Source organism: Melospiza georgiana, chromosome 1 (genome assembly GCF_028018845.1).
Source record: "Melospiza georgiana isolate bMelGeo1 chromosome 1, bMelGeo1.pri, whole genome shotgun sequence".
NCBI lineage: Eukaryota > Metazoa > Chordata > Aves > Passeriformes > Passerellidae > Melospiza > Melospiza georgiana.
In genome coordinates this window covers 21,917,206-21,943,930 of record NC_080430.1, presented here as the reverse complement: position 1 = coordinate 21,943,930, position 26,725 = coordinate 21,917,206, and the positions used below count along the sequence as shown (strand labels likewise).

Here is a 26,725-nt window from a genome sequence, read left to right as displayed (position 1 = left end):
GAACTTATTTTGGTTAAAGCCCTGAGTCAACCAGACATGACACCAAGAAGAAAACACAGAATTTAACTAAGTCCTTGTGGTGAGTTTCAATAGTGAGATGACACAACCCAGTATGGGGAGAAACACACTGTAACAACCTAAAAGTTTAAAAGGACATGAGGACCTAATACAAAAGTATCAGCACATCTGCTCTAAGGGCATTTCAGCCAGAAAGACCAATATCTTGGGCCCTTTCATAGGCAGAGACCTTCTCTCTGAATCCTATAGTACTAAAAAGACCAATATCAAGCAGCCCTGAACAAAAACCCCATTAGAGAAATTCATCATCATCGCAGCCATTGCTTTAGAACTTGGCAATGGAGGATGCCAATTTAGATGGGATCAGCATGAAATATATTCCAGCTATTAAAGATTCTGGACTTCTTCCCAGTTTTGCATTTAGTAGTCAAAGGAAGCAATGTGCATTGAAAAGCAGTGTCCACATACTCTGGTGTCCAGTACAGAGTGCCTCCTTAGAAACCTTGCCTTGACTACCAAGCAACTTGTGAAATCTTGTGTATGTGAAAGGCAGCCACATTAATCAATGAAGGAAAAATATATATTCATGTATTTACAAACATGAGGACAACAAACAGTGTAAGTTTTAATTTTCAAAGTGGAGGGACATGCTTAGATCCAAAGCCAGATAGCTGCACTCTTAGCATTTCCTATTTTGAATTTCCTAGCAAAGAATGCAAGAATGGATGAGGTTAAGAATAACCTCAATGGGTGGTGCATTAAAGAAAAAGCAAGAGAACAGGACAAGCTGGACATCACTGTTAGCAATTTCAGTAACATGGTAGTTCAGCCTTCTCTAAAAACAACCACATATAAGGAACCAGGGAGCTCTGGAATATTAAATACTAATTAAGGAAGAGGGTAAGAAAACAATAGAAGGATCATATCAATTTAATTCCGTATATACATTCAAAATTCTACAAGAGAGACTACTACTAAAATTGATCACAAGAAAAAAAAAGATTTCCTGTATTCACAAATCCATCTTTCTCTTCCCAAATCACAGAACTAGCCATGAGTATCTCCAATAGGAAATGTCTTTATCTCCCACTCCATAGCTATGTATGGGCTTCTGTCTGCATACTTCTCTCTTTCTGCATCCCTCTCTCTTTCTGATAAGGAAGGACAGGGGCTTCCAAAATCCTTCTTCTGAACAGAAATGACAAAGGCAATCACCCAAGACAGAATACTGATGTCCTGAAAGGCAGCAGACTGGAACTGCTGTTCCAAACCACACAGTCCCTAGATCAGACACTGGGCTTTTTTTCTCCTTTTTGATATTTAACATGTTTTCTCCTGAGCAGATAGAGAAAACCCTAGCAGCCTGAACAATCCTAATTCCTTTTCATGTGTTATCTTCCCTGACAAACATGTGAAATGTGTACAACTTGCTTAATTCAGAGCCTTCTCCCACATGACAGCTCCTTTTTCTTATCTAATGCTGCAGTGAAGTCACGAACACTAAAGCTACGTTATCACTGTAATTTCCACAGCAACTGAATGATTAAAAGCTTAAAACTGGAAAGAAATTGTTGTAGAAAACATCCTCTCAAACAGTGACGTGATGAGAACAACCTATAAAAAGAGACAGTAAGTTTCAGAATTGCTAGAATATATTCAGGCACTTCTTGAGGATCAGGGGAACTGGAGACGGGAACTAAGACAGCAGAGTAAGGACAAGTGACCCAAGATCAGGCTGATCTCTAATTAATAGGGAAGTCTTAGATTGAAAGAGTAGGTATACTGGATGAAATCAATTAGAAGCAGTTTAGAAGACTTTAAACTAAGGAATAGAGTATTTAAAATATCTGGCAAACTTTTTAGCTGGAACTCTTAGCAAACAGAGGGTATAAAGCAGGTACCTTATTCCTGAGTTCTGCAGCCTACAACAGCAAAGACCTCACACAGAATTAAAGACACATGAACTCAGAGAAGAGGCACAGTTGCAGACGAAGGCAGGGAACTGAAAGCACTGCAAAAGATGAGGGAAGCCAAGCCTGCTTCATTCTCAGACTATTGTATGTACAGTAGAAGTGTTTGCTGAGTTCTGGAGGAATTTTTTTCTGTGCTTCTAGTGAGGTCCAGGAGGAATGGGACATAAAGGTGAAGAGTGCTGAGGCTTCCTCATTTAAGAGCAAAGCAGAGATGGCTGAGGTGACAGACCCACGGCAGCTGTGGTCTCTCTCACTTCCCCAGACAAGCCAACCACAGTCAGGACAGGCTATGCTTGAGCCATAGCCCTGTCTGATGCACCTGGCTCCTGGCTGCTGTGGTGTGAACGTGTCTCTTTCAGACCTCATCTCTCTGGCATGTACCTCCCTGTTGGCTGCTAGCACTGGTGGGCACAGGCACAGAGCCAGAGTCACTTGTCTGCACCACTCGTGTGTGTCCTGCCATTATATTCTTTGAGAAAAGATTCAAGTCCAAAACAAGAACCACTTAGGATAACTGTCATTTCCAGGAGATAAACCACAGGTAAAAACACCCTTTCCGTAAGGGCAAAAAAAGCTGTGTCTCCCTGTCTATAAGTGCAGGTAGGAATGGCCCACTTGCAGATGTTAAATAGTGCAACCCTTCAACTCTGCTTCAAGAATCCTAAAGCTAAGTGGGAAAAGAATGTAAGTATGAAAAGAGAAAATAAAACCAGCAAATGCAGGGGTAAATTCCACAAAAATATCAAGGCTGATGTATAGGTATGCTCAAGCAAGTCTAGTGTAAATCTCTTCTCTTACAGTCCTTTGTCTTCTTTTAAACACTAAACCTCCTACTTATTCTTCAAATGAGTGCAAACCAAAACCACTAGTTATTGTGAAAACAGCTGCTGAAGTGCAGCACCCTCCCAGTTTCGTAGTACTAAATTTATTGTAAGCTGTATTAAAAACTCCAGCATTTTCAAGGTTATAATTTGGGAAAGTGAAAAAAAAGACCAAAAAAAATCCCTAAATGGTAGCATTCCAATCCAGAATCCCATCTGTCTTCTTAATCTGATTTTTGAGATTTTACTAAGTTTAAACTTTCTCTGAGCAATCCTTCCTGTGCCATCTGCTCTATGAACCCTACTGCCTCTCCTGAAATACAATTAACCTTAAAAAAAACATTTCTTCACTTGTAACCCCTTCTTATACTCACAACTGCTCTTTACATTGCTGTGAACTCTCAGTTTGGGAATGATTTCCTTTTTGGGAATGGCTGTCATCACTGCTGTCTTCTGTAACTAAACTCTTGAAAAGTGACAAGCACTGGTTTTAGGTGGTTTGGGGCTTTGTTTGTTTGTTGGGTTTGGTTGTTTTTTTTTTTTTCTCTTCAAGTCAGTAACATAACACAGAAAATAAAATCCTGAGTGACCTGAGCAAAGGCAAACTGTCAGATTCCACATATTGGAATAAACAGAGAAAAGTTATGACACAGATTGAAAATCAAAGATCACAATCCTATATAGATCCCAAGCCTGCAATTTGGTTTCTGTGCACACACCCCTCTGTCAGGCAGACTCCCACTGACGTGTGCTGGCCAGATGATCTCTTTTGGGAGCAGGCTGACACAGGCAGCTGTGATCACTTAGCTTTTCCTTTGGGGGTCCCTTATCCATGGACAATGTCTGGATATTACCAAAGAAAGAGATATTTAAATGATCTAGGTTTTGATTAGAAAAAGAAAGCTTCCTGCTTATTTAAAAAAAGCCATTATGAATTTTATGTAAAATTGTGTCCTCTGCTCTGATTGAGCTTACTGGCAACATGCCTGGCTTTGAATCCTACGTGCCAAATGGATAAGCCTTTCTGTCTCTTAACCTTTTGCCCATGTGTGAGGTCAATCCTCAGCCAAACAATAGGATTTTCATTTATCTAAGGGAAAACATTTTCCTAGAAAAGGAGTGTTCCCTGTGCTTTAGCCACAGATGCCAACTCTAGCATTTACATATTGTATCTTCCTAATGGGCTACATCAAGAAGGCTCTACTGACAATCACACTTCAAAACAGCAGCAGAGTAAGTTTGTATGAAGAAAAGGAAACATGAATGTAACATCCCTCAAGAAGTAAATAGATTCTGATCTTCACTGATGTTGTCAGCTAAAGTAAGTTCTCAAGTAGCCTCTCAAATAGCAAACTACACGTGCTTGAACAAGATTTGGAGTGAAGATGATGACATCCTCTACTCAGAACTGGCTCTGGCCCTCATTACAGGAACATCAATAGTGCTACACAGCTCTCCCCTCCACCACAGGTCAGGTTTCAGCTGGGCTGAGTGTCCCAGGGAACCCAACCATGCAGAGGATGGGACACAGGAGGGTCTGCTCAGTGCCTGTTCAGTGACTGGAGAATGAGACCAAGGCTGCTGCAGTCCCTGGCACCAAGAAAAAAGTTCCTTACTACACTAGTCAGAAATCCAGTAAGACTACAAAACAAATCTTGGTTCTCAGACCCAGATTCAGAAGGGATTTAGAAAGCAGAGGGGTTCAGAGAAGAGGCACATAAAAACCCAGGGGACAGTGAAGCAGCCTTGGGACTGGCCATCTGAGGAGCATGACCTACTCTTCCTGCAAGAGAAGGCTGGATCACCATGCATAACAATGAAACTGCAGAAGATCAAGTCAGCTGAGGACCTTTAGTCTTGCTGACAGAGACAGCCAACAGCTGTACACTGAACCTAAGCAAATTCAGGTGTCATTTCTTGGCAACAAAAGAACAGCTTACTGGATAGTAGACTCAGGCTGTGAGAAAAAAATTGGGTTAACAGCTGTAATTTTAGTCCTAGGTGTTTAATTAAGACTTACAATCAATGTTAAAAGTTAAGAGAATTCATGTTTGATTCTAGAACACTCATGAAGCCAGCCCAAGTGGTTGGTTGTGGTGCTTTTTAGCACTGCAATCTGAATTTGCTGAACACTTTGTACTTTAGAGGTCCAGGGAATGACTATCAGTAGGGTTCTCCACACACTGGATACTTGCAGTGTGATGTCTGTAATTAACCCCACACCTCAGAAGCCAAGAAGGAACTTTCTTCCTCAAATGCACAACTGACGGATTTCTGAGTTTTTCTGTTATTCCTCTCTCTTGCTCTTCCTCAGAAACAGCAGAGTGCAATGAGAACTGCACATTACACTCGGCTAACATAAAGAAGCCCCCACACTGGTCCTGATCAGAGCATTCTGCTCACCTCATCTCTGAGGACAATCAGGATCCAGGATTGGGGAGGAAGCTACACCTGGGTAGCACTTGAGGCTTTTCCACCATTCTCTGCAGCTCAAGTTGATTCATCTGCATTTCTCATCTAACAATCCTTGCTGCTCCAAGTGCCTCAGGCATTGCTGGCACTGTGGCTGGTTCCCCTAGTGCACAAGAATTTAATTTCCAGGGGATTTAAATCGTTTATCTTAACTAAAATAATTAGTCTTAATCCTCAGTTTTCAAATACAGCACAATTGTCTGTGATATGAAGGTCAGACAGGTGCCCTACTTACCTCTTCAGGTTTAAAACCCATTAAACAAAGTGATCATAAACTAAAATGATAAATACATTAATCTCACAATGCATTATGTCCTAGGGATAATGCACACAATTTTTAGTAAAATGTCACAAAAAGAATTCTACTGTATGAACTAGAGCAATTTATGCCACGTACAATGAAAACCAGGCTGCTCTACAACCCCTGTATTCAAAGGGGAGGGAGGGGCAGTTACAGGATAACAAAATAAAGACATCCATCATGCAACAGTCCAACATGTAAAAGAAGATTTGCATAGTCTGACCTGCTAGAGCCTAGAGCATTACCACCAAAATTAATTTCTTGGGAAAAAAGGTAGGAATTTGCTTTAATTAAAAAAGTGGGAGCCATATGCATAATGCCCAGATGAGACTCCGATACCCTATTGTTAAGTGATTAAACAAGCATTTATAATTAACTTGAAACTCACACGGCTATGAAACTCATGAATAGCAATAGTTGCATTAACAGGTCTGCCTTTGATCTCTACAGGAACTGTGCATGACACAAACTAATTTCATTTCCAAACCTTGTCTCTTAGACCTGGAATTAAATAAAATACTGTCATGGAGGGCAGATGGAAGTTGAGTTTCAAAGCTCTAGTTTGCCACACGCATAATGTATTCTTTACAAGACAGGAAAAAGTAATCCCTACTTAAACCCCTCTTTTTTTTTTTTTTTTTTTTTTTTTTTTTTTTTTTTTTTTGTAATAGAGTCCTTTGAAACTGTTTGGGGATCAATATGAAATGAGAAGTTAGTACACTGATATTTTCCAGTTGCTCAGCATTAGAGTTCTCCCCTGACTCAAGACCCCAGCTGATTTTGTGACATCAGCTCTGAGGCTCTGAGGATAACACCACACTGAGCTCAGCCACTTGGGGTTTTAACTTTACACCTACTGCACCATCAGTCTAGTTTGGGGGAGGGCAGAAAGGGAAAGCTTGCATTTGCTGAGCCACAAAGGCATGTGTTACATTTTCGCAGAACAGCTTTATCCTAAATCTATTAATAAAAGTATGCATCTGATGACAGCAGTTTAAAGCAGATATATTCTATGTTCAAGCAATCCAATGTATGTTCAATGGGGCAGTGGGGAGACATGAACTTGTTTTCCCCTAATTTTCAAGCAGCTTTAATCTTAGGTTTAATCTCTAATTTTCAAAGCCTGTTGTGAAAGCAAAGCTAGATATCACTTTGGAAGAGGCTATTTTTACTTGGGTTGTTTGTTTTTAAACAAACCACTGTAACAATTCAAACAAACTCATCTCAAGGGCCTCTCTACATTCCCATTGCAGCCTGCAGTGCAAACTTCCACTTTCATCTCAGTAATCCACTGATGTAAGCTCATGCACAGAGAGAGGTGAACTATTGTGCTGAAGCTTTACCCAGGCACTTGCATATATCCTTCCTTCAAATAACTCGACAGTCGATTTATAATCACTTCATTCCTTGAAGAGGTTATCCCCAGCTGGCACACAGGAAAATGAAATTGTAGATGAAGCTGCACATGGTAACCATCTCAATCCTCCAGCCCAGCCAGCCTCAGCAGAGAGCTCTGCAGAGTCATGAGGAGTGCAGCACTACTCTATTGTTCAGCTACTCCACAGGAAAACCAGGAGCATCCCTTCCCTCCCCACCTCTTTGGCCTGGCTGTGGACTCTTGCTCCTTCTCTTGGGCTACCCCGCTTCTCCTTGGAGCTGCTGCAGCTTTGGCTGCATTTACTAACCCAGCAGTGCACCAGCCTAACAAACCCAGTGGCTCAATGCCAGGTTATCAGGCTGAACTGCTGAAGCAAAGCAGCCCCACGTGCCAAAATCAGCAGAACAGGCAGGTGTGGGGGTGGAGAGTGGTGGCCAAGGCAAACACTGGCGGAGGAAAAGAAAGGATCTGGGACCACCCCTGCTGGTTCACAGGCATTTCAGTCAGCTCTGCTGCCCCCCTTTGGAAGGGTACCTGCTCATCTCCTGACCTAGGCAAGCTTAAGGTCAATATTTGGCATGTACAGTTATAGCAAATCTTTATTCTGCATTAATTCCAAATCCCATACTGATTCTCCAGTAACTTCCCAAACTCTACTGCTGCATACTGGCACCACAGCAGTAAAATCTCCTGGCACTGTAACTACAGGATGCTTTAAACAATGCCAGGAAAGGGCTGGTATGAAGCAGTATGGACTTTTGCACAGGCCTGACAGAGTGTTTACAACAGCTCTTGAACACCCAAAAACCTCTACAGTCAGTTGGTATTTGCAACTGGGTGGATGGAGGAGGTTACTGTTGTTTCCTCCCAACCCTAAAAAGCTTCCTTTTATTAACATCTCTACATGGCACTTCCTGTGACTTCTGTCACAATAGCACCAGCATTAAATGCCACCCAACTTGCCTATATTGAAATTTTCCTATCCTCCAAAATTAATTATTTCCAAGCTTTTGAGAATTTTCTGTTCAAAATAATATTTCTATTTTCTCATTTAGAATAACTTAAACATTTAATTAACCTGTGATCTAGGTCTTCTTCTAGATAATCAAGAAAAACTTTAAATAAAATAGGACCTGTTACAGTTCCCTTTATCCTAACACTGTAAAGCAACCCCACCTTAATACATGGCCATTCATCACTACACTTTGTTTTCTCCTTGATCCAATCTCAGGCACATAGAAGAAGCCTTCTGATCCAAGTCAATTAATTTTTCAATTAATATTTTTGAACCAGGCTGCTGTACTGCCTATACTTCAGCTATGATGACTGCATATATATGCAGAGCATACATAACTGACTCAGCAACCAAAACCTACGTCAGTTTAAATTACTGTAATAGCCAGGGTGATCTAAATTCTTGGCAGGGGATTATTTTTAAGGGCCATTATGATTTCATGAGAAAAATAATTCTAATCAGATTGAAACTGTGAATTTTGAAAAATTACTTTCTATTCCCCTACGCTGGAAGTCAATTATGTAGATCAGAAGTTATTGGCTCTTCCACAAATTCACAATCATAATGGAAAGGTGCAGCTACACTGGCAACATTCATCTTTCTTAGACTCACTGTATATAAAAACCACAATATGACAATGAGGGTTTGACATGCTGCTCACACACCTTCTTTTGCCTTCCAAGATGGGAAGAGCACTGGAGAATACCTCCATATTTCTTGGTCTCCTGGCAGCTCTGATTTCCAGAGCTGCTTATCATAAATACATGGTTACCACTGTAGCTAGAAATGAAGGTTTGGAGATCCACACAAACCAGGCTTTGGCAATGGGTGAAAGTAACTTGAGATAGCCTGTTTGTTTAGGTAGTATATATAACTGCCTATCTAAGGGGGTGTATGAAAGGGACAACACTCTGCTGAAGGACTCCTGGGGTTCACAAATCAAAATGCTAAAAACCAGTGAATCACAGCTGATCAAACAGATCACTGAATTATCTGTTCTATTTATAGATCAATCTTGATGTAAAATGCTGTGACTGGCCAATAAATGGCAGAGGAAGGCTGGGAGATGGGCAAGGGCTGTGTGCCCTGAAGCTCAGGCAATAATGCAGGCTGGGACTGACCACAGCTGCTGCAAACAGGGCTGACTGTGTCTCAACACAAATGGCACCCGAGGGTGGCCTTTGTGTTAGATGAACAGCTATGTCATTTGAGTGAATCAAGTGACTACACCACTGCTGAATGGATCAAATATCTCCAAGTTCATTAAAAAATTGAGAATGTCTCCCAAACTAGCACAGGGAAAGCATAAATACATGGCTCAGACCAGCAAAGAGTGTAAGAATTGAACAATTAGCAACATAAAAAAATAAAATCAGAGATAGTTGTGGGCTGTTTCCTTCTCAGCAGCTGGTGATGGCCAGCATCATGATGGTGAGCTTATTACAGAGACCAAGAACATTTACCACGTATTAGTGTAGCAACTGAATTATTATTGTTGTTAATGTACTTCATATTAACAAAGTATAAATTACATGGGCATTGTGATTTTGGTATATTTTTTATCATTCTGCTAAATCAAAAAATACCACATAATGTTAAATGTATCTTCAAATAAATAAACTTTATATTACACTTATGGCCTACCAAAAAGAGCCCAGTCAGAGCATGTAAGATTCTGGCAAATGCTGAAATTATTTACTAGCTTGTCCATTTGACAATATAAAAGACTTATTGCTTTTACTCTGGCATAAGCCCATTCCAGATATTTATAGCTGTAAACAGCACTCTTCTCAAGCTCTTTCCCTCAGCAAAGAATCTCTCAAATTCTTTCATTTTACCTCGTCTGTTTCTTATACTTGTGTTACAAAACACACATCTACTTAGGAGTAACACCATCACACAGGGCTGCTGGTGTCTTCAGCTGGACAAATACGGCCACTTTCCCACTGACAAGCAGATATTTAGAACTGAAAACATTCCAGTGGTATGCTCCGCTTCCTTGGCACAGACAGCAACATGAATATTTTGTAGGCTACTTAGTCTATGCATTAAGCAAGCATTATAAACTATTATTATATTGGTTTAAACAAACAGCTGTATGTCTGGAAAGTGATCTACTGTGTGCAAACAATGCTTAGAGGAAGCAGGAAGGAAGCCCTTTCTAAATACCCAAATCATAGAGATGCTACACTTATACAGAGACACTGCATTACCAGGATGTGCTGAGAAATTTGCTGGGATGCAAATGAAAAAGGAGATATACAAGACCAATAATCAACTTGTAAAAGAGTAAAATATGCTCTACTGTATGTTGTGCCCAGAATGAATACAGAGCTAGCACTTGAGAACATGGTTTTCTGATGAACATGACAGTGCTTGGTTAATGATTGGACTAGATGATCTTAGAAGACTTTTCCAACCTTACAGATTCTATAATTAGCAGATAAAAGCTGGATGTATGTTATGCACATACACATGTATGCTAAGTTAAACTGAAAACACAAGGTACATCTAATCACACTAAAAATGACAGCATCGACTCAGAAGGTTCCTTGACAGTACCAGTTATTATCACTTCCCTGAAACCCACTCAAAAACCAAATTTACAGATACTTTCTTGAAATTAAGAAAACATGTATTTCATGTAGGGATATGTCCTCTTTGTTAATCTGCAATTTATTCTGTTCTCACATTTACAAAGGAGCTGCTAAGAAAAATTCCAGTATTCAACAGTTAATCACTACTTTAAAGGAACTCATCCAATAAATTTAAAACATATTCTACCATACTTAGCCATAAATACAATTCCAGTGAGTAAAAGCATAGTGCTAACCTTCTAGTGAACATGTAAAATAGAGACACAGATTCCTCATCTTTCCTTCTCAAATTTAACAGCTGTAGGAAATCTATAAATACCAATTTTTAGCAACATATTCAGTGTCTCTTCAAGTTATGTCTTATTTTGACATTCACTTCTCTAAATCACTATAAATTTAATTTTAAAGTTCACATAATTCCAACATGTCCTGAGATTTGGGAAATTAACTTTCCACAATACAAAAGTAAGGTATTCTTCCTGCTTCACTGAGCATATGTTCTAAATCAAAATTGCTCTTTAATTTTTTTGCCCCTCTTCACACTAAGACTCTGAAAATAAAAACCCAGCCCACATAACTCAAAGGATGTGTGTATGTATATACACTCACAGCACACAGTTATACAGGAAGGCTGATTTATTTATTTCAACAACAGGTCTAACAACAAAAGTAGTCAGTTATTCTCTTGAGGTTGCAAAATGACTGAAGGGAAGGGGAAAAAGGACAGTAGATTGCTATTACTGCTCAAAGGCAGCCTGAATTCCCAGCCAGCCTTGTGCTACCCTAAGAGCACAAGGGAGACCTCCAGCCATCAGCTGGCCAGGCACAGTGGGCACCCTTTAAAGAGCACAGGAGGTGCAGAGGGTAGGAAACCCCACAGCACCCATCCTGAAGAAACCAGGGCTCTGCTGCAAGGATGACAATGACCAGTTCTGTTGCCTTACATGTTTATAAAGACTAAAGGACTTTGGGCCCACTGCACTAGTACAGGATCAGCAACAAATACCACAGCAAGACAGAGACAGTTCTATTTAGTTATAATAAAATTCTACAGACACATTAATGTCCTGTACCCACACACATGTGGATGCAATATGTGAGAAACAAAATAATTTAAAATGCAATTGCCTTAAATGCCAATTTTAAACAGCTTATCTGCAGACTCAAGTTTTTCTCAGAAATGGTGGGTTATGCTAAGATGTTCAAGGTGAACAAGAAGGATTTTAACTTCAGTTTTGGACCATTCAAATACTCCTATTTGAGTTGCTAAATAAAGAAAAATTGAAGCAAGTAGGAATTATTACCAGCTAATTAATATTTGCACTTCATCTTTCTAGCCATTAAATGAATATTAAAATTAGGCTGGAATTATTTTGTAGTTATATTCACATGGAGCCCAAAATGCCTGGGTCTCAAACAGCACATAACAGCAAGATAACAGGTGAGCTAAGTAAAGCAACTCATAGTGTACAGCTACTCCTTTAAAACATGATAATTCTTATGTTAGCTGCAATACCAAAGCCAGGCAAAATACATTTCATATTCATTTCAATGAGTGTTCTACATATAAAGCACTGCTGCCTACCTTGGAGTTTGGATTAGAAACTCATTTTTGTTACTGCCATGCTAAAACTGCAGTGAAGTGGGTGGAATTTCTTAAAATCTCTTTTTAACTATGACTCTCAGCCAAAGTGTTTTTGAGAACCACTGCTCCAATTCCCTTGGTAGAAAGGACTTTTAGAAAATCAAATAGGTAACTGTGAAGCAGAACGGGTGAGATTTCATGATCCACTTAGGGATGCAGTGCTAAACTTGCTGTCAGCATAGAGAGTGGTAGAAGCAGATGGCTCTGCAGGCCATAAGCTACTTTTGCACCATGCCTATCCTCTTCCACAAATCAGAGGGGTTTCCTGGCAAAATGTCCTGGGAACTGCCTGTTATGTTACCAGTAACAAAGCCTGGACAGTGCAGATGTGGCCTTCACCTTGGCAGCTCTCCTGTTTCTGCTGCTCAGGCTATATCAGGTGCAGAAAGGGTCTGTGAAAGGCAGCTGCACTCCAAGCCAGGAATCCTCTCTGTCAGGCAAAGCCACTGCACAGCATCTTCCCAGCCTGGGTCCCTGGAACAGCATAAGAATGTGCTCAAGCCTGAGGGTCTCCCCCAGGAATCCTGGTCTGGGCTATTTTCTGCTCTTGTGCTGAACACTCACTTGGCTTAAAATCCGCCACCTCTCTGGCTTGATGACTTACTGCTGAAATAACTTGGTTAAGATGATACATTTAGACCCTCAGCCATTCATTTTCAGAACTGCTTGTGAAACGCCTCACTTCATATTTAGCTACCTTCATCCTGCTGTCCTCATGTTCCAAGACTCCATCACTCACTCACTCCATCACTCATGTTTCTTTGAAAAGAAAAACAGAGAAAGCTGTGCTAAATGCAATTAACTGTAATAACTTCAAATAAATTGATTTACACTGGAACAATATGTCTTGTTTAAACTTCATTTTATTTAAGTAGCAGTGATAGCAAATATATTTAAGTAGCATACCTGCCAGAGTTTAAAAAGCAAAACAACAAAACACACGTACTTTACTTTGGCTCTCTCTACAACAGTTTAGGACAAACCTTTCCAAGTTTCACATCAGACTGTGTCAACATGCAGAGGAAAACAGGCTTCGGAAGCTCATTTTACAAAATGTACAGAGAATTTAAAATTACTTTTTCAAATACAAGTTTCATTTCTCAACAGCTTCATTACAACCCTTGCTACATTGCTCCCCAAAAGTGTCCCCCTGAAAATATGCATCCTTTTCAGATCATTTGCAGTGACAGCAGGAACACTGATTTCAGCAACTGTAACAGCTCAGTTGTGAAGTTACCAAACCTTTTTGCCAAATCAATCAAACCCAGAGTTACAAGAAGCCCTAAAGCATGCAGCAAATTACACTGAAAATCTGAAACGTGATATGATCATGAAGGTCAGAGCGGGCAGAAGGCCCCTTGGTGAGTCCTGGAGCTCCAGCCTCCAGGGTGAGGATGCAGGTTCCAGCCCACTCACACAAAGGCAACATCTTGCTGCCATTTTCTGTGGGCAGCCCCAATTGCTCTTGCCCATGACTCAATTGCAACAGTAACAGATGGGACTTGACCTACTCCCTTTTGAAGCAAGCAATCACCTGCCAGTCTGTTTTGGTTTTCCCCCCACCTTGGCAGCTTTTTCCAGGCTACACACAAGGCCCTTGAACCTACAGATTACATCAAGAGTCACAAATGGCACCTGGAAAAGAGCAAGTCATGAGGCTTGCCAGAGTTATACTGCCATTTTTATTGTTACTGGATTTTAAAATATATTTAAAATAGGATCCATAAAAGCAAAAAGGTCAATAAATACTGGTGAAAAATAAAGGAAGTCTATTAAGATGGCAGTGGGGCTACTTCTTGGTTTAGGGCTCTTAGGAAACAGTCACAGACTCTATTTAGGAAAAGGAGCTCTGAACTCAGAGAAAGAAAAGTAGCACAATAACAGAGAGAAAACATAATGAAGAGAGGGCAGCATCCAACTTTTGATGAGTTTAATGAAAGCCTACAAATACATTTATTCTAGCAGTTTTTTAGCTTGCAGAGAATCAACAAAATGTTTCATGTTGAGGGGGACTTTCTATTAGATAAAAAAAGATGAGTGAATGTATCCTTGGGGAAGGAAAGGCCTTTGGGCTGAGCTGGCAGGAGCAGTAAATGGACACCAGAGGTACAAAGCTGAGAGCCTGCCTGGTTACCTGGCACATCTGCCAGCCTGGGTAAAATGGGAGGGGACAGGAGGACAGGCAAAGAGGGGAACAGTCTCCATTCACTGCATCAGGGAAACTAGAGTGAGGAGAGACGCTTACACAAAAGTTACAGGTCCACAGACGTTGTCCCTCCATGTTCCTGAAGTTTAGAAAAAATCCCATTAATGGGTTTTTCTCCCTGAACACCAGACTCTCCTTCCTTTTAAAGTCCTTATCACAGTAATTCCTGTCAGCTCTTGACTGACTCTTGCTATTTGCTCTTACTTGGACCGGCCTCAGAAGTGACCCTGATGTGTTCAGAAAAGCAAGATCCAGAGAAAGCTTTTCCTTGGTGCAGCAGTAAAAGACCAACACCTACATGATGCCACAGGCCCTGCTCTCTGAAACAGCCATCGCTCCACTCTGCTGATGTGCCAGGGTCTCTGGGCTGGAGGGGAAGGCAGCAGGGGCAGCACACAGCTGTGATCCTGCCAGCAGCCAGGAGCTCTGCTGGGGAAGCTTCCCATCCCCCGGCCTTGGGCTACACACTTCATTGACATCATCCAAGATTCACTCCCCTTCCAGCACATCCACCCCAGATACTGACAACATCTGCTTTGGGCCAGAATACTCTGGCCTTTGGACTCCCATTTCTCCTTTCTCTTTACACTCATTTGCTACATTTTATTTATTACAGCAGCTGGATGTTCAGGTTTAAGATCCTCCTATGCATGTGGGCTTTGTGTATGTGAAGTATCATCTCCCTCTGGATATGGGGGTGTTGGAAGGGAGGGAAGAGAAGTTGAGTATTTCAAGCCCCTCCCTTTGATTTGCAGAGTAAGTACATGAGTGCTGTGTGCCAAGAGACTTCAGTGCAAGGGCTGCACACAGCTGTCATGGAGCCAGGTGACAGAACCAGGGCAGCTCCACTCCAGCACCAGCATATGGGTCACTTCTGCCTCTTCCCTCCCACAGACACCACCCCCAGCCCACCACCCCAGGGCTGTCAGCCAGCTGGCAAGGAACTGAGGAGGGGAGGGGAGAGCAAAGAATCACAGGCTCTGCCTTCTCCTGTCACAGCAGTCAAGACAAGCTGAGATGCAAACACTTGCCTACGCACACATTGTGCTGTGATGCTGTTCAGGGCTTGCAGGACTATGACACCCATCCCCTCAGAGGCACACAGTGACTCACAGCAGCACTGACTTCACACCCTGCAAGCATCAAAACCAGCAGCAGGGTATTGGGGACAGGGGAAGGAATACTGAACAGCATGCCCTGAAACCACCTGAGCTGTGCAAAACAGCAACTCCAGTCTTGTACCACAGGACCCAGGGAAACACCATGGCTCTGGGAACTGTACCCACTGCTCCAACAGATCCCAGACCCATGCTGGGAGGACACCTAGGAGGATGCCATCCCTCTGACTTGTGCACCTTGTTCTGCACAAGATGAATTCTGAAATGGCTGTAACCCATCTGGGTCCCACCCCAGCCAGAACTGCAAAGCACATGGTGAACCCCTTCTGCCCCTGAAGCTTTGGCATAGCCTGTGTGACAGCACTCAGCATCTGGGACACTTGCAAGGTAAACCCAGAGCAAGCTGCAAGCAGAAAGGCATCTAACACTAGCAACACTTGGCTCTTGCAAACACTTCAGCAAACCACAGGTTAAGTAGCTGCCTAAGTGCTAGAAGATGATCTGCACATTGCTTTATGGGAAAAAAAGAGGAAAAAAAAAGGCAAATGGAAAAGATTTGTCACTCAGCAGAGATAAACGGTGGTGGAGGACATCTATACACGTCAGCAATCAGATACAAAGCAGTGCCTAAAAATATCCAAAGGGAAAATTAGTAAATAGTATGCTTAAATGAAATATGTGTGATATATATGCAATATATATGTTGTAAATGCAATATGTGATATAGATGCTTTTTATATCCTGCCTTGCCTACAAAAACCTTTGTGGGTTCCTTTGAAGTTAAATGTCTACAGATTATTTTTATTATTTTTTAATCTGTTTAATTATGTTCCAGATGGACAGTAAAATATTTGCCAGCTTTTAGACAAGAATTTTCCAATAGTTTTATTTGGAATGCTCACTGGTTTTGCAAAGGACAGCTGTAGGACTCTCACTTGAACGTTCAGCTACTTCAGAAACTGCAAGCTTTAGCAATACCAGAAAATAAAGTTTTCTGAGTAGCCTGTATATAGCTCCATGATTCCAAAGGCTCCTGTAACATCAGCATACCTTGGAGAAAACGCCAAGCAACATCTGAAGTGTAGATTTAGGCTATTTTTGAATGCTCTGCCTTTATACATCTAACAAACACATTCTAAATTGTTCAAAGGTTAGTACAGGAAGAAAATAGTTAGTGCTTAACACTAATACAATGTTACTTTGAAGTACCAGAGACTATACAGAAAATAAAGAGTGTTTACCAGGCAGCTGTTTGGTTCTATACCCTACTCATGTCCAGCTGACAGACTATAAAATGACCACGTAGAAACCAAAAATTTAAGGTTCAAGCACATATACAATACTTCCAAGGCCAACAGCACAAGAAGTGTGAATAGCATTGTGTATCACATCTACCGTCTACAGACTCGTAAGCTTCCTTTGCAGTATTTTGGCTTTTATTATACCAGGTTTTTGAGATTCACAAGTGCCATTGGTGAGGAGAGCTTATTAATAAACAGAAATTAATCAAGTTTTATATACCACAATATGAAGATTTCGTCAACCTTTGTTTTTAAGCTGTTCTTTTGCAGTTTAGCAAAGAACTTCAAAACCCACACAAAACAGGTATTTAGAACTATTCTTATATCTGGTGTGAAAAATTCTACAATAATTTCTTCACAGAATTGATCTTTAAAAAGTAGTTATTAAAAATTCCTAAATCATCTGATGTGTATGAAACTTGATTCCAAGAACACCACTTTCATAATAGTTTAAATGTAGTAAAATGGGCTGTGAAGGTCACCAAGTGACCAGACCTCTCCCATTTTCAGCCTGCATCCTGCCTAGACTTTGAAACAGAGGCAGGTAGGAAGGTGACTGGCTAAAGTTTTGTAAGGAAGAAAGGATGACAAGCACTCCAGGAGTTTGAAGGAATAGACAATAGTAAGACATGGGCAAAGTTTCTCAGTTCTGAACACTCCTCATGCCAAGGAAAAGCAGTATGTCTAGCCAAAGTCCTCTTTTCTGCATTGCTCCCCTCCAGGGGAGTGCAACAGATGCTACAGGAAATTGATGTTTCTATCAACTTCTTTTTTGTTTGTTTTTTTGGGGGGTGGTTTTTGCGTTGTTTTTTTAAAAACAGATTGATAAGAAGTTGATATTTCGTGAGCTGTGTGGTGACCACATAGAAGTATTTCTTCATTGTGCTGAAGGGAAGACTGACTCCCTGGCAAGTATGTTCACAATGCTTCTTTATTGAAAGGCAGCTCAAGAGGGCTCACAAGGGGGTGAGTGGGCTGACGATGAAACCTCTTTGCGAGAACAGGCAGGAATCTGGTGACGCACTAATCGCTGCCTTGTTTTTTTCACTGCAGAACCCCTTGTGTTTCAGAAGTCAGCTTTCACCCTGCTTTGCTACCACAGCAACACAGAAACCATCATGTGGGAGTGCTGAAAACAGATTTCCTTGTGTTACTGAAACCAAGAGATCCAGCAGTAGATGAGGAACCAAGAACCGCTCTTTTAGCATCTTGTGGACTCATCGCACTCGAGGCGCTTCCCCTCACTCAGTCTTCAAACAAATACATGCACACACACTCCTGCCCCCACAGATAATACCAGACAATAAAAATACTCCTGACTTTTCTTGTTCTTTGAGGACATGACTGTTTTCTCAGCCTGGCCTTAGGCTGACTCAAAGATGTACGAACCTTCACAGCATCTCAGTGGAAAACAAAGCCTGATATTGGGATTGGGGCTCGCTTTGCAAAGATGCTGCTGCCTCTTTTCACTTCACAGAAAAAAAACACAGTGGAGAAATAAAGGCGGTGCAGATCACTGAGACATCTAATTACACTTTGCTTTTTTAACTTCAGGTAGATTTGCAGCTTTCTGACAAGTCTATAATGATACAGTTTTTCATTTTGCATTACAAACGTTAACAGTCAATACCCCGACAGGTACTGAAACAGATAATAGGTTGCTGAAATTATGTAATGTAGAAAGTTCAATCTGTGGGTGGTGTTTTAAAAGTAGCAGTTTCCCTCCTGTTCTCCTAGGGAGGTCAAGGTAACAGCAGGACACCCACTAAAAGCCCACTGCTTCTGTCATGCTCTGTGCTACAGACAGAGCATAACTTGGCCACCACAGGAATCCAACACATTTTATTATTACACACCTTTGTATTATTTGCATCTATTATTGATGCTACCACGTAGCCTATCTTAAAATTGTATTTTCATACAGGAGAAGGAAAGAATGTTTAAGATGAGACATTTATTGAAAAGGAAACAGTCAAATGGGAAGGTTCTAATTTCTTTCAGCCAAGCTAGAACTGAAACATATGAAAATCAGAGTATCACTTAATTTCACTGCCTCAGTGTATTTATTCTCTTACTTGGGTATTTTCCCACAAAACTTTGTGGGTTTTATGCATTACACTTCTTATGCATTCCCTCTTTAATAGAAGTACTGGTTCAGAGGCATAAAAGAGAGTGAGGACTAAACCTCCTTGCAGCTAAATCAAGAAATCAGAGTTTTCACTTCACATGGACTTTGCTTCAGGGCTGGAATAATCCACCATATGGTATTAATACCAAGCTAAGAATCCAATCAGAAAGGCCTTAATCACAAATAAATAAATAAATAAAGTTGTAGACAAACTTTATTTCAGCACCATTCAATTTGGTCATTGTTTAATTCTAAGTGGCAAGCAAAAACTTACTGTACCTGATATTTTGAGGACTAGAAGATTTCAGCTGTAGCTCAAAACCAGGAAGGAATATTTATTTATCACCATATGAACACAATATGTTTAAGAATTGAAGTATGTAATCTCAGAAGAGATACAGTCATGTGGTGTGGCTGCTGGAATCACCATCTAGGCAAAGCATGCCCACTGATAAAAAATTACCTTGATGCAAAATCTTACAGTGACAGAGGCAGAAGCAGAGCTCTGTGGAGATTCTCCCTTGCCCCTGGCCAACCAGACACCACATCCTGGTGGCTGTCAGACAGTGCTGGGAGCAGGACAACTGTACCACAATGGTCTTTGGTGACCTCCGGGCCCACCGGGGTCAGTCCCCATGACTGGAACTCCTGAGAGCACCTGGAGGTTTCATCACCACAAGAAAGCAGCAGGACTGCCCCATGCAGGACTGCTACTCCCTGACATCTGACTTGCTTTTCAGATCTTTCATCTTTGACTTCTTTTCTTTATGGTGCTGCATTTTCTAAAGTGCTGCAATTATCAGACCAAACTCCAAGAGTGTAAAAATGCTGCACTGAGAGACATAATGAGGGATTTTATATAATCTGTTTCATGTTGCCAGAAGCACTCAAATCCAACAATGCAGGGAAGGTCAATATTTCTCCAGTGACAATGAGGAATACAGTATGCTTTTTATGGTACTTCTATTTGCAAGCAAGTTATACACCCATACTAGCTTAAAACTGAGATGGAAAAAACATTTCATATATAAAGATTTATGTTAAAAAATCATAAGGCAATTGGAAAAAGTTTATGGTCAAACTGTTTCTCCAGGGAGTACTTGGAAAGCAAAGGGAAAAGGAGACTGATGGAGCAGCATTTCCTTTAGTTAATTAAGTTCAGCTGTATTAATTTATTTAACAGATGTCAAAGACAACAAATCATTATTTGTCAGTTTAGAGCAATTTCACAAAGCAGTCCTTAAACCTCAGTGGTATTATCTCCCTTTGCTTTCTGAACACTACAAAGCTGCTAAAAATGTAGTTAATCAGCCTGCAATCAATGTTGATACCACAATGAAAGTGAGAAAAATGCATAAACTCCTTAGTTTTCTAGGAAAGTTATCTAGGCAATAAAAATAAGCATTATTATAGTTTTTAAATTCAATTCCAGATTTCCTGGAATCTCCATGAAATCAATCCACAAACACACTGGTAACAATAAAAACTTCCAAAAAAATCAAGACTCCTGCATTTGATATGCTCACCTCACCTTTTAATTACACCTAAAAATGATGAGGGTTGAGATTTTAGTTGAGATGTCCCATGTCTTGCACCTCTATGGGGGTTTTTGCCCATTGTTCACTGTGTTTAAAAAGAAAGTAGAGTGGATATTGTACAATTTTATATAGCAAGAAACACACCTCATTCCAATTGGGCTGCAGTAAGCTATTCTAAACCATGGTGGAAGAGAGAGCTTGCTGAAACATGTACTTTAAGAAAACACAGCAAAAGAGCTCTGTGGAAAAGACAGACACTACAGCAGGCTGCAAACTAATATAAAAAGCAATCTATTTTTTCTCCATACTTAACAGAGGACATCCTCATCAAGCCACTTTTTAAAATCAACTGGATTTCCATTTCTCCTTTGAGTGCTTTTATTCCTGATGCCTTCTAATGACAGTTTGCAGCTCGATTTCCTTTAACATTTAACATGCACATTAAGTGCTACCTGAAGGTGAAAGTATCTTACTTAACAGTTCCTATATATGAATATAAAGGATATATCATCTGAGTTACAGCCAATCTCCCTCCCAAACAACAACCAAAAAAGCCCAACCACAAGCAGAAGCCAGAGCTGTAACAGTGCATTAATTTACCACAACGTCATAAACAAAGGACAGTAGTGGGCAAGCTTTCAATGTACAAATTCTTCTACTGTGAGAGTCCTCCTGTTTTCAATCTGTTACAGCTAAATGCCCATGCTCATTAAAAGCATGCTTTAGACAAACAGGACTTAAAGAGCAATGAAATGTTTACTTTCAAGTAAAAGAAATACGTGGTTGCTCTCAAGTCAACATGATACAAGATAGCAAGTTGCAAAAGCAGTATCACTTACCTGTCAAGAATAATATAAATCAAACAAACCCACATTGCTCCATTGTATCTCTTCCAATATTACCTATAATCTTTCACTTTTAGCCAACTTAAATTGGTTTAGATGACTACCATAATTTGTGCGTCCTTAAGGTTCTTAGTCAATTTAAGCACTGCAGTAAATGATCAAAATTTTAGTAATCCCTAATTTTGGTAAATATTTAGGGAACTCATTTGATGCATGCCTTCAATTAGATCTCCTCAATGAATGCAGAAAAGGCTTACTACCTATCTTAGTTTGCATTTATGAAATACACAGTACACATGACTTTAGACAACCTACTAATGGAAAACAGAGGGGGAAAAGCTGCATGAGTGAAAAAAGAGCAAATTTAAATCTTCAGGAAATGTCCTCAATTAATTGCACGAATATTTATTGGAAGGAATGTTTTTTCCTGAGTATCCAACATACAAAAAGACAGCAGCTCCCAAACCTTACCCTCATCTGCCTTTCTGCCCTGGAAGAGGACAAAAGGAACAAACATACACAGTTTTCTTCTGAGGACAGAAAGCTCCTCTGGCACACACCACTGAAAAGAGCACTGATGCAATTATCATATGGGAGCAAAGCACACAGAATTGAAAGTGTAATTTGACTACTGTCCCATTTTTTAAAATAACATTTTTTCTTCAAGACACTAATTTCTGGTAAGTACTAACCTATTTGGCATTATAAGCCAACATGTAATGGACAGAACTTCATATTCAGCTGTAGCAGAAATGTTCTGAGCTCCTTCAGCAACAGCACACAGATGTCACCCATTCTGGGACTCTGGATTAGGCAACACACCCCACAGAAAGGATAACATTAAAGAAATTAACCATTAAGGGAGGGTCCTTTTTTCTAAGGGAAGAAAGATCTGGAGGGTCTGCAGATTTGTCCATTCAGTACCTCCCTTGCTCTGTAACTTCAGCAGTGCTACTGGAATATCACTATACTAGACAGGAAGGGAAAACCTCCTTTAAGATGTTAACACTTATGGGTACTTGAAGTAAAGACATTTATATTTTTAGTAGCCTCATGATCCTGTGTAACAATTCTTCAACTTTACAGGAAGTAACACTACAGGGAAAGGTCTCCATCCCGGATTCAGGAATCCCAGTTATTACGTTCTCCGAGCCTTGGCTTGTTGCTAAGAGGAGAAGCATGAGCATATGCATGTGTAGGGGAGGAATGGAGGGAAACCTGCTATAAATACTGATGCATGATGACCTTCAGAAAGTACCAGATGAGATTCCAACTTGGTCTAAAGCTACTGCATTTTTTTCCCAAGAGAAAGATATTTTTCCTCTCTCTTCTTATGCCTAATTAACAGCTTTTTGACTCCCTACATCTTAGCAATATCATTTAAATTAAAAAGCAGCAAAAAGTCAAGTTCTTCTTTGATTTTACTCAAATTGCTGCTTCCCTGGTGCTGATTTTACCCATAGTCCTCATGTGTCCACTCTATAGATTTACATCTCTGTGATAAGTCATGACAGTTGCTTTATTGTCTTTAAACATCTACTTTTCCAAAATCCAAGCTAATTACCTTGCCAGTGAATATATCTGCAGCAGGTTGGAAAGAACACAAAATGAACACATTTGCTGGTATAAAAAGACAACCAGACATCACAGTTCCACTAAGACAGAAGAAGGCTGTAGCCTCTTGAGCCATAAGAATTTTGAAAAGTGCTTTTTCTCAAGATAAGAAAACTATCTAATCAGAAGATTCTGCCCCAGATAGTTCTGGGAGTGTCTTAAATCAAGTTCAACGTAAGCCACTGTCAAGCATGGTTAAGTTACATCTTGACAGCAAAGGCAAAATCTACAATAGAGCATGAATTACCATCAACCTCCTCAACTAATCACTTAAAACCAGAGAGTCTCTCAACCGACCACTCATTTTATATTTGTTAAGATATCAACAAAAATGATGCAAAATATTAAAAGTCTACCAACTCCACTAGTGAGTGAACTTTTTGAAAAATGAGACTCAAAAAACCAAACACATCCCAATTATTCCCCTACTACAACACAGGGTACAGTGTCCTTTAACAGACAACAAGCGGGGCAGAGAATTGACTAACCCATTGATTTCTGTTTGTGTGTTTGAGATGGGTTTTAGACACACATATTTAAGGTTATCCAGAGCCAGAGGGTAGGTACAGTGCACCTGATAGATCCTCTGTGACAGAACTCAGTCAGTGTTTTGACTAAAACCAAGTATCAAAGCTGGGAAATGAGGCTGAACCACTAAAATGTGCCTTCAGGCAGCTTGGGTGGGTTTTTTAATGGCAGCTGCAATTTTACTTTACAGATCAGAGTGTCCTGAATGATGTATACAAGAACTCAAACCAGTGATCCTATAAACTGCATTATCTTTTGCTGGGTTCTGCAATTTACTAGTGTGACTACTGAAATAATTAAACCTATTCATCTGATAAAACCATTATATTGACATTCTCAAAGGCCATACAGCCTTTATACTTTTAGACACAGCCTAATCTACACTCAGTCTCAAAATACACAATTATTATAAACTAGCAATATTTTACTGTGGTTTGGATTAAGTTAATCAGACTTTAACAGATATATTTAAAAAATATAAAAGAATGAAAATAGGATTTGGCACACCAGATCAGGCCACTACTGTATCTAACATGGTATTTGCCTTTGGCATTGGCTCGATACTGTGGACTGGCAAGAAAGTGACAAAGTCAGTCTAATTAGGAAAAAAAAATTACACAACATACATATATGGAAGTAAAAGAATAAAGGATAGTGTAAAGGGCAAAGTGTATTGTCTTAGATAAAATCATGTAACACACCATGCATTTGTCCAAGAGTTAATTCACTGTTCAAGGTTATAACTCTGCAAGCAGTCCAAGGAACAATTAAGAACAATGTCAAAGTAATCTCACAAGCACTACAACTGAGAGCAAATTTAGAATACAAAGATAATGGTAAAATGACAGATGGGGCTCCGTCTGTCAAGCACTTATATTTGATAAAGTAATTTCAAAAGAACTAATGGAGATGAAAATTTTCCAGTGGGTGCAAGAAGAGACACTCTTCAGATGTCATTCCAGAAGAGACTCACACTGGGTACAGCTGCACACACACATATATATATATATGGTGGTTAACAGACTTTAGCTAAAAAACTTAGTTAAGAAGGGTAATTTCTTCTTTTTACCCAAACCGAGTCACTGACATGTTGTGATGGTGGGCATCACTAACAGGCTGTGATGGTCCTAGTACAGCAAAATGCTGCTAAAGGCAGATGAGTGGTTGGGGACAAAAACTGTGGAATTGCACCCCAATTTTTACATTTGCTGAAGCACCACTATAATAATTTTCCTTAGTTTTGCATTTTGTCAGGTGAGAATAGTTGCTCACAAGGCATAGACTTTAAGATGTTTCATGGTTACCAAGGAACTTCCCACAAGGGACTTATTTAGATAATCAGGAAATGATTCCCCTATCCACTTACTGGGGGGTGTTTTTCAGGCAAAAAATTGCTCAGTTCAGACTGAACTAGGTTTAGAATCTACATATCTTGCAGACAGGCAGAACAGCCATGGGATGGCATAGTATGGTCTGTTGAGGTCCAACAAAATTCTTAAGTAAAGGATAAAGAGAGGGGAAAATTAAACCAGAAAAAAACCTCAATTCCATTCCCCTGTGCCACCTCCTTCCCTCTACCCTGACAAAAGAAAAATCTAGGAAAATACTTAAGAAAACTAGCCAGAAAAAGATCAGCTTGCCAGTTAAGCCATAGTGGTATAATATGTACCACAGTGGAGCAGCAAGGCACAGGACAAGGCCACACATCAGATAAAGAACCTGTGCGTGGTATTAACTTCTATTGCCACTTCCCTTTGATGGGTTTTCAACTAACAACCTAATAACAACAAAGCCAAATGTAAAAACAAAACATTCTTTGATTTAAAAAAAGTTAAAACATGAAATATTATTGAAAATGGCTAAATAGGTATTTGCAGTAAACTTTGACAGACTTAGCTGTGTAGGGGACTTTGTGAAGAAGGGTATTCCACAACCCAAAACATTCTCACAAAATGCTGATGTACAATTCCCACTAAGAAGCAGACAGAAAAACTGAGGTAAAATAATATATCACATTTTAAATATGGTTATGAAATAAAGGCAAAGGAGCATTCAGAGGGGATTGAATTTCCCAGGACAACATACAAATACTAAACAGAAAGATTGGCATTAGCTTTTTCCAAGATCATGATTTTCCACACACAAAATCTAGAGGTTTCTGTTAGTCTCCTGTGAAACTCAGCAGTATGATGTATCCAAGTTAATACCTGTGCCAAGGTCCTGTTTTTGGCACTATGAAAGGCAAAGAAAAAATTTAGGGAACCATGCTCGGGCAGCTTTACAAGCTTCTTGAAACAAGTCAGACCACTTCCTCTCTACAGCAATTTCATTTGTATACTAAATGAGCTGAGATTCATTAAAACTTTATACATTTTGCACAAAAAATAATTTCTAATGTTTCTGCAATTCTGAATTATTTCAGTTGCTGGTCAAAACATCCCACCATAGCCAAATAAGAATCAGTTAGCTCTCTAAATGAAGAGTATCTCTCTGTTCTTATCCAAGTGGTAAGAATACTTGGATAGTTTTTTTAAAACTTCCACTCATGCTGCTTTATCACCCAAGTCTTTCACAATAAAAGACGCACACAAAGAAACCCACAGATTAATGTTTTGCAAGCAGATTTGCTGGAGAACACAGGCACCATGAGATACATTTCACCCCATCAACTCAAAAGGCAAGGTGTGCAGTAGTCACATCTTTGTGTGATCCTAGAATAGGCACTTAACAGACATTAAACTCTTCCCAAAATTAGGACTTACATTTACAAGTTTGCTTTGCTTTTCAGTTACTCTAGCTATCCAGTGGTGGTTTTGTATTAGTGTTTAAAAACAAACAAATCCGCCACAAACAAGAAAGCAAATTCTTCCATATTCAACAGTCATTCACATCAGCCCTGAAATACAGTTACATGTTTTGCCTTTCAATTCCTCATCTAAAATATTAATTACTTTCCATGTGCACTGAGAATAAAACTGTAACTACTTTCAATTGAGTACAAGTTCTTTTGCAGCAAGAATGGAAAAAATTACTTTGAAAATAGTAATCTGTATAAAAATTATCAAGGAATACTAACATACAATTCCTAACTGCAGCATAAGTACAAAAGAAACTGTAAATCTCAAGAAATTAGTGTCACTTTTTCCACTCCTTGTGTTGGCTTCAGTTTATAATTTAAATACTGAGTTACTTCAGGCCATTTTTAGAACAGAGGTTTTTGTTGCATT

The 26,725-nt window shown here is 39.9% G+C and overlaps 1 protein-coding gene across 1 annotated transcript in view; it reads right to left on the bottom strand.

Moving 5' to 3' along the window:
* FAM171A1 (family with sequence similarity 171 member A1) overlaps positions 1–26,725 on the bottom strand; it is an 87,525-nt gene that overhangs the window by 39,522 nt on the left and 21,278 nt on the right. The gene's annotated exons all lie outside the window — the stretch shown is intronic.